Source organism: Myotis lucifugus, unplaced genomic scaffold (genome assembly GCF_000147115.1).
Source record: "Myotis lucifugus unplaced genomic scaffold, Myoluc2.0 scaffold_160, whole genome shotgun sequence".
Taxonomy (NCBI): domain Eukaryota; kingdom Metazoa; phylum Chordata; class Mammalia; order Chiroptera; family Vespertilionidae; genus Myotis; species Myotis lucifugus.
Genome location: NW_005871208.1, coordinates 2,489,014 through 2,498,523, shown reverse-complemented (window position 1 = coordinate 2,498,523; position 9,510 = coordinate 2,489,014).

Sequence of the window (9,510 nt, the reverse complement as noted above, 5' to 3'; positions counted from 1 at the left end):
GGGGGGGATCTGAGCTCCCAGAGACCCATGGGATCAGGCACCCAGGACCAAAGAAGACAGAGACTGGCAAGTTTAAGGGCAGACGGAGCATTCCATGGAGCAAGCAAGGGAAGCCTGGGTCTCCTCCAGGGTCAGAGACAGGACTCGTGGAGACTTGGTCTAGTAACTGCCTGTGGAGCTTCACCAGAAGGGCGCCCCACAAAAGCCCAACACCCAAAGCCAGTGAGTTTTAGTGAACTGAAGAGAACAGAGGAAAATGAGGGGAGGCATGGGGATTTTATAAGGTTCCCTTTTTGCTGGAATCCTCAAGGAGTGGGAGAGGAAAGGGCAGGGGCAGAGGGGAAGGTCTTTATTTTATTCTCCCCCATCACAGCCAAGTTGGGGAACCCCTGGCTTCTGGAGAGAAGGCTCCGTGAGGAAGGATTGTGTAGAAATCATCTCTGCAGGCTGGCCCCGCCGTACCAGAGGTGACCATTATTAACCTCCATAATAACAAGACCATCATTCCCTCACAAATCAGCTGCCCGCGAGCCTCATCTCCTTCTTCCAGGAACTGCTCCTTCTCCTTTCCTGCCCCAAGGGGTCCACTTTGTTCAGCCCCAAGTTTCCCCTTTAATACACCCACCCGCCTCCTACCCCCTTCTGAGCCTGGGTTCCGTGGATGGGAGTCGTTCCAAAGGCAAGCACTGATTTCTGGGCTGGGGGAATCGAGGCCAATATGTCAGTGCCTGAAACCGGGGTGCCACTTCCCTCTGCCCTCAAACCCAGAGGCAGCCAGTACCTCGGTGCCACCTGTGCTCGCAGACAAACTTTCCTGGGCAGATCCGTGGCCCCACTGGGGTCGGGAGCAGCCCTTAACCACACAGCCGGAATCTCATAAAAACGGGAGAGTCTGAGAAGGGGCCCTGGGCGCTCGGGGTCGGCCTGGGAGCGGCCCGGCCCGCGCTGCCCCGCGGGGCAGGGATCCACAGCGGTCTGTTCTCCGCTTGCCCGCAGCCCCCGCGCGTGGGCCCCCGCGGGCGAGTCCCTTCCCCCGGTCGCTCGCCCGCCTCGGCCCGCACCTCGGCGGCTGCCTCCGGACCCCAGACCCCCAGCCTCGGGCCTCGCCCTCTCCCCGTTTTAATTACGTGATTGATTTTCGCTTGGGCCGCCTCGAGACGCCTCTGCCTCCGACTGGTTTTAATCTCCCGGTTCCCTTTTTGTCTCTCCGGGTCCTCCTGCCGGGCTGGGCTGTGAGTCAGAGGCTGCCCCTGGGGCGCCTCGGCGGGTCGGGCCGCTGCCTCGCCCTTCACACCAACGAAATGGTCCTCCCGGCTCGGCGGCCGCCCGCCACGCGGGGCTCCGGGGCTGCGGTCCTGCCTGGATTGCTGGGGGCTCCATTATTCTCTACAGGGAAGCGGCCGCGTTGAATGATCGCCGCAGCCTGGGGCCGGGCCGGGCCGGGCTGCCCGCGGGCTGCCTCCTCCTCGCCCCGGGAAGGGGTGCGAGGGGGTCCGCCCGGGACCCGCGGAGGCGCAGCGCCCGGCTCTGGGCTCAGCGGGGAGCTCCAGCCTCGTCCCCGACACTCGGCCCTGCGCCCGCGGCCCAGAAGCGCCCAGAGAAGCAAATATGGCCACAACTTTCCACCACTACGCGCCCGAGCGGGACCCCAGGGCTGGGGCTCGGAGCCCCCCACCTGCCCTTGGCCGGTTAGCTGATGTCGCTCCCCAGCCCCACACAGAGGCCTGTGGCGGCGGCCGCCTCCGCACCGCTGTCCGGGAACGCGCCGCAGTCCCTGCATCGGAGGGGCTGAAGGTGAGGCCGAGGGAGGGAGACAGGGAAGAAATTTTAATTTCCGAGTAGAACAGACTTGGGGTGGGGAGTGGAAGGGGAAGACTTGAAATGAAGAAAAGAAACCCTTTCTCCCACCGTAGCCTTTCTTGCCTCCAGACACACACAAAAACCAACCCTCCTTTTCCTCCCCAAACCGCTGGTGTTCCGCTTAATGTCTCATCTATTTACAACTAATAAACACCTCCCTGATTATTCTCCCACGGTCTGTTCATTCTTTGATCCTTTCCAAGGAGGCGAGCGATGACTTACTATTAGCAGTATTTTATGATTATATTTTTCCCCTGGGGAGAGGAGGGAGTTGGGAATGTCTTTCTCGCTGGGGAAGAAGTTCAGTGAAACTTGAGTTGGTCACAACCTTCTCTCTGTGCACCCCCTCCGCCATCTACAACACCCCAACCTCTGCTCCCCAACCTCCTTCCCCAGCAGCAATGTTGCTGGGTAAATAAGAGTCCGCCTGCCTGGCTATTAGGATTCTGGAGACGTTGGCATCTGTAGCAATCATTAGTCAAAGCCGAGGAAGCCAAAGGAGCCGAGGAGTTGGACAGAAAAAATCTTGGAAATGATATACAGGAGCCGCCGAGGCATCAATCCCGCCGATAAGAGTGCGGCTGCCGGGAGCAAGGCGGCGGCTTAATTGGGCCCTGGGCACCAAGAACAATTGGGGATGGGGCACCTATGGGTTGGGCAGTGGCCCTGGCACCATTTGGGCACCCTACAAAAATAGCGAGGGGCTTGCCACCCTTTCCCCAACGTCAAAGGCCCAGGTGGGTGGGTGGGGGCTCTCATGCCTCTATCAGCGTCGCCCTGGGAGCCAGGAGGAGCTGGGCTGCAGGACTCTTCCCTTTCTTCAGTCCCCTTCTCCTTCGTGGCTCTCTTAGGAGGTGCTGCAGGTTGGGGAGCCTAGGCTGGGATTTCAGATCACAAGGACAGTCTGGAGAGAGGCTGTGGTCCCTAGAGTGGGTTTTCAGGGGACAGATAATTCAGTTGGACTAGATTTGAAGATAGCCTTGGAACTAGCAACAGCATCACTTGCTTTAATAAGCAAAACATCCAAAAGATATTTGTTCCCTATCCCCACTCTTTATTGATCACAGAGAGAGAGAGACAGTAAGTTTAAATCCTTCCAGACTGAGAGTTATGCCCCTACATGCATTATGGAACCATCTCTAAACATATGTTCTAATAGTTAAGTTTCTGCAAAGATTGTAAAGATCTCCAAATATTCTGCTTCAATAAATAGCTGTTTTATGAGTGGGGACCCTTTCATAAATCTAGATAAATTTTTCAAAATAGAGATTGAGCAACACATGCATAGTTCTTTCTAAGTGAGAAAAAAAAACCCCACCAAATATTCATCTAGATGTTGAGAGAGAGAGAGAGAGAGAGAGAGAGAGAGAGAGAGAGCTGTACCAATACATCCTAACATATACATCCAACACTATAGAAGGATTGGAAATGTGCACGCAGGAATTCGACAGAGGACTGTTATGTTCACTGTGGATCTATAAATCTAGAGATCTATAAATCTGTATTTAAATGTGGAATAGAGAGAGATGTAAAACATACACTCTGTTATAGAGGCATAGAGTGATCTATAAATACATTTTCACGTGTACAGCGACAGGATTGTTCAGCTCTCTATAAAGACACCTGTATTTTTGTGGAGTCCTAGGAATGAGGGTAATTCTCTAATGCTTGTGAGTTTGGGATGCCCGAGCCCAGACTTCTCTGGGACATAAACAAGGGTACATTAGAGCCAGTGCAAATGCTAAGAGAGCCCAGGAACTCATATAATCTATAGCCTCATTGCCAGCATGTGGAGACATTTCTCTGGCGGTGGATAGGAGCCCTGATGCCTGGGCCTGAAAACGTCCTGATTTACTGAGGCCAAACTGAGATGGAGGTAGAGGGCTCTTTACTTCTTTTTCCCTTTAGCTCCTTAGCTCCAGGCTCAGGGGAGACCCATGGGAAATTGGGGTGTCTTTAGGAAGGGAAGGTTCATTAACATTACAAAATGGAGCCATGTAGGTAAAATATGATTTTGTTTGCAGAGAATTGGGTTAGAGAGAAATGGGAGAAGGCTGTGAGCTTTCACAGACACCCCTGCACCCATCTTAATTACATAAAACCAGTCACCACAGGACTGAAGAATTTCCTCCATTCATATAGTGCTAGATGGGGACTTTTATATGCTTCAATCCCACCCCTTCTTCTTAAGTTCTCCCCTATACACCTTGTTCCACCTTGTCAAGAAGGAGTCTGGGGCTTAGGAAAGAGGTCACAGGGAGAGCAGAGCCCTGAGGAGTCATGGTATCTACCACCAGGCTCAGAAGCTGATTGCTTGGAAGTTGGTTCCTTTTCAGTTGAGGGGTTTGGGGAACAAGGTCTTTGTGGACAAAAGAATGAAAGGTTCCTCGGTTGATTTTTAAATCTGGAACTTTGAGGAGGGGAATCACCAATGAGCTCTTTTCTTATTGGAGGTGGAAAATTTTGGGAGCCCTGGATTTCCTTTTAGTTTTCTTCTTTGGTTTACTGGGGAAAGGGAGGTATAGAGGGGCCCCAGGTGGGCTTGGGGAAGTGCAATCCAATCTTGCTGGCCAGATTGGGGGAGAGTGATTTACAAAGCAAAACCTCAGATGCTACTTCCTGAGAAGTCACCAGATCAAAACAGCTCCTCTAGGCTTTTATGACCCAGTCTCTACTCCCAACAGGAAAAGCACCCTCAATAAAACCTTGGCCCACGCCCCTATCCTCTATCCAGAGGAGGGGGAGAGACACAATCTAAAATGAGAGACCTGACCCTTACTTACTTCACACACACACACACACACACACACACACACACACACACACACACGGGGCTTTCTAGGTGACTTTTTAAAGAAGTCTTTACTAGATTTTTCTCTACTGCCTGAGCAAAGAAACAGCCATGAGAGATTTGGAATTTGAGCCTGGAACAGAGGGTAAGGGTGATTTGATCAGATGAGGGTCTGGCTTCATGGTCCCTTATTATCTTCCAACTCTCCACAACCCAACAGGCCAGCAGAACACTAAAGGTCACCAAGAGCGTGGCTGCCACCATCTGTGGGGGCTGCTCCAGGTTTTGGTTTTCCAGAGAGGCAGAAGGAAGGAAACTGGACAGTTGCCCAGGGCTTGAGGGCAGAGGTGGGGAGGGCAGAACAAATGGTCTCCACGCTGGGTGGGTGGGAAGAATGGGGCAGGACAAGGACTGGGAAGTTGGTTCAAGACTGGTTTACTGTGTGCAGCCTGGGCTTCAGACCTCTTTCATACCATACTTGGGCACATACATATACTTCTGTGTGTTCATGTGTGGTGTTTGGGGCCAGGGGCTGGGAGAAATAGGGATCTTTCTAGGGAACACCTAGTCTACTCTACCCCTCTAAGAGCTGTGGCATGCACAGTACTGAAGGATCCCAGGGAACTGAGCCCATGCAGGGCTGCAGATCATGGGAGAAATTTCTCTGTACTTGTATCAGGTGTGAAGAAGTAGCCTCCTACCTGCACTGGCTCCCCAGCATGCCCAGGGCCTTCTATTCAACCTCTCATTGTAGCTTCCAAGGCCTGGCCATAGAGAATGAACAAGGTGCTGGATTACCTAGTGTAACTTACCCAAGTCCCAAATTTTATCCCCATTTCCCCCACAGAGTGATTTCTCCTGGGTGTTGCTGTTCCCTTTTGCCCTTCAGTGAGCCTTAGGAATGGGAGAGGGAGATGAATCCCAGGGTTCTGTAGGACTCAAGGACCAAGAGATAGATATCTTATCACCCCAGTTCAGGAATCCAAATTCCTTTGGCTTCTGGGGCCCCATCAAAGCCCGTGAAGGAGATATTATTAGAACAGACACACCATTCTGGGTTACCAGGACCCATTAAAAGGGGCTGTGATTTTCTTGGCCCTCTAGCAGTTTCATTTCTTCCTTATATTGAATCTCTAACTCAAAGATCCCTAGCTTGGGGTCCTGATTTTCCCCCTTCTCCACCTCAAAGGGCTCCAAGGTCTCCAGACCCACTGAGGTGGAGGCTCAGAGTGGTGCTTGTCTCCTCAGCAAAAGAAAATACAGAATTGAAGCCCAGGTTAGAAACTCAGCCCAAAAGATCAACCAAAGGACTTGTATGCATGCATATAAGCATAAGTGATGGATGTGGACAACAGGGGGTGAGGGTGAGGGCAGGATTGGGGGGATGAGGGGACATTGGGGGGATAAGAACACATTTGTAATATCTTATTCAATAAAGGGGAAAAATTTTTTTAAAAAGAAAAGAAAAAGAAACTCAGCCCAAAGCAACTACACACAGAGAGGCAGAGTCAAAGAGAAAGAAATAGTTTATATGGATATTAGAAGGGGTTGAGCAATAAAATCTCTCTTCTCAGTGCCTGCTTAGACAACCAATGCCCCCTGTCTTTCCCCAGCTTCATGGGATCTGGAAACTCTAGTGTGAGAAATCCACACTGGAGGTGAGGGTTGGTCTCAGACAAGACTACCACACCATCTACCAGGGAAAAAGAATGTATGTGCTTTCATTCTTAACTCATGAAAGAGTCAATGGAGCAGTGTGATGAAGGTGATGTGGAAAGTGGGGGCTCAATGGTTTCCAGAAGAGCTGCCTTCCCTCTGGCTTCACTTTCTAATCCTTCCCACCTGTGGCATAGTCCCTAAACCAGCCCTACCCAGAAGACAAACAAACAGGAGGGTGCTGACAAAGCCCAGCTCAAACTGTATTACCCCTCCCATCCTGCACCCCTGAGGCCCCTCAGAGGAGGGCTTAGAGGTCCCAGGGGCACAGCTCATCAGAACTCCCACCCCTCAGTCAGCTCAAGAGAACCAGAGATCAGAAGGAAAGGGGAGGGGAGGAGAACTCAACCAGAAAATTAACCCTGGAACAAAGTCCTGGAGAGGGGTGGGGGGATGAGGAGAGAAATACCTGGTCTGAACTCCTGAGTGGGCTGGGTCAGGGCCCAGCCCAAAATGTTTAGGAAACACACACTTCTGTCGTACATGCACACTCTCTGTGCCATCAAATGCTCTTGCTCAGAAATAGTTTCTCCACCCATTGCTTGTTCTGACCTGACCCATGTACACATAAACATTGAAATCCACACCTTCAGTGACTGTATCCTTTGACAGCTATTGGCCAGGACACAGGATCATCACGTTGATAAAGCTAATGACTTTTGGAACATTTTCAGAAACACAAATCAAAAGAGGCCTCTTCTAATCATCACACCTGCCCCCAAGAAGATCGGAAGAAAATGATAACTTGTACAAGGTGAGTGTATAGGGAATAATCATACTCAGAATTTGAATTCAGGGTTCGAGTTCATATCCACACCTGCTGCACAGCCTAATCTAGAATCCATATCTATAAAACCTAGAGAATTGGGTAGGATCACACAGGCCAAGATGGGAGTAATCCAGAGGACACCCTCACAACTTCTGATCCTTGTACAATTGAGATTGACCTCCAGGTACAACTTAGAATAGAAGCCAAGGGCTCTCCACAGCTGGTTCAGGGACAGAAGTAGAATAGGCTCAGCATTACTCCCTTGGGCATCTGAGATAGGGCGGACCCAGGAGCTATAGGGAGTGGTGGGGAGGGAGGGAGCCGAGGTGGAGGGACAGGGTGAGGCGAGACAGAGACCCAAGTACTTTAGGCCTGATTGGTTGGTGAGGGCCATGTGACCCTACTTAGAGCATTCCTGATTGGTTGCTTGACCCTTCTAGGGTTAAAGACCTAGGAACAAAATTTAAAGCTTTCTGGGTTGGCTGGGGCACCTGATTGACTGCCCATCCCCCCCCCCTCTCTAGTGCACCCCTCCAATTAGAGCGCGAAGTGGGGGTGGGAAAACCAAGAACCTCATGCCCAGTTTGTATTCGTCCTACTTCCATTCATCCCACTACGAAACAGCAGAAAAAACTGGCCGAGTTAAATTATTTGAGAGGAAGGACGATCTATTATTATTAGGATAATAAGAAGGAGTGACATTTTTGAGCTTAAGAAACAGAAAACGGGACAAGGAAGTCATAGCCCCCCTAAGAGACGCTGTGTAACCCGAGTACACCGCCCCACACGGAGCGGAGGGAATGGGAAGAGGTTCGGTCAGGAGTCTGGGAAGGCTGAGAGTCGTGCCAGGGTGGGGTCTTGGCCCTGGCTGAAGTCTTGGTTACAGACCATGAGACTCGCTCCCTAAAGCTTTGAGGAGGCCGGATCGAGGGGAACAATTATAGACCAAGGGAAACTCCCATCTCTCACTGCCTGGATGGAAAGTTTTCAGAAACCCTCAAAAGCACAGACGTGGGGAGGGGAGAGTCGAGGAGGGCCAGACATGAGGAAGGGAGAACCTGAGAGCTCACTTTCCAAATGTGAGAATCCTCGGGGATCCGAACGCCCCCGCCCCCCAGGAAATAAAGGACTAGAGAGGAGGGTGGGGAGGCGGAGGCTAAGCGAGAAACCCAGGGGAGGCGCAGGATTTCCCCAGTCCCGGCGCTCGCTGTCCTCACACAGACCACCGACTGCCAGGGTGGGGGCTGGGGCTCCAGCTCAGACGGTGTATTTGGGTCTCTGTCCCCCTTCCCCTTTCCCCCTTCCAGAGTCTGCCCGGGCTCCCTGTCGGTGCTGATCCCTGCTTCTTCCTCAGTCTCCAGGGCGGTAGGGGTGAGCTAGCAGCTTCTCTCCCAATTCCCCAAATGCACCTCTTCACAACGCGGGTGCCTAGTCCCCCTCGTGCTCCAAGGCAGTCCCCACTATTCTGGAAAGGCATAGACCTGGCTCACCCGCTCCTCCCCTCCTCTTGCCCAAGCTGCCCTCATTGGGACCGCCTTCCCCCTGCTTCGGAATCCCTCGAGATGCTGGTGGGCCCCTTCAAGGAGCCTGAGTTCGCATGTTGTCGCTTTCCTGGCTTAGCTCTGGGTGACCCGCAGGGTGGGGTACCACTCACAGGTGTGGAGGACACGTGCCTCCCAGGCTTCCCGCCGGTGCTGCTCCTTCCCAGAAATCTGAAGGGAGCCCCAGCCTGAGGTTGGCCCCAGGGTGCCATGCCCACACTGGGCCCTGGTGGCTCCATCCGCCAGAACCCACTCCCTCCTGAGGGCTGAGGCCTGTCCAGCCTAATAAAGACAGTTGCCTCCATTCGCCCACCCACTTACACTCCACTCATAGGAGTAACCTCTAGGCCTCCCAGGCCTGGTTTTACCGTTGGCAAGGGCTAGGGATGCCAGGAAAGACCCCAGCAGCTAGAGGGGGAGGAGGCATGAAACCACACTGGCCCCAGACAGACTAGAGCCCCAGACCACTGAGGTTGAGACAGCTGCCCACCCAGGCCTACTGGTGAAGAAGGAGGGGATGCGTTAGGACCCCTGGGGTTCAGTTGGCCACTTTTAAGATGCTTCTGCCATTACAGCTCAAAGCCTGTGGGTTCAGAAGTCCCAAAGCCCTCCTTCCCCAGCTGCCCACCCTGCCTGGACTCTGGGTCACTGGCCAAGGGCCGGACTGGCCCTTCCCTGGACCAGAGGCATTTTGCGCTTGCGGTTCACACACTCCTGCAAACACCCACCAAACACCCATATGTGGCCCCTGTCTTTCTTCCCAACTGAGGAGGGAGAGGGGGTCAGGGAGACCTGGCAAAGCTCTAAAGAGCCCAGGCCTCTCTTTACCCCAG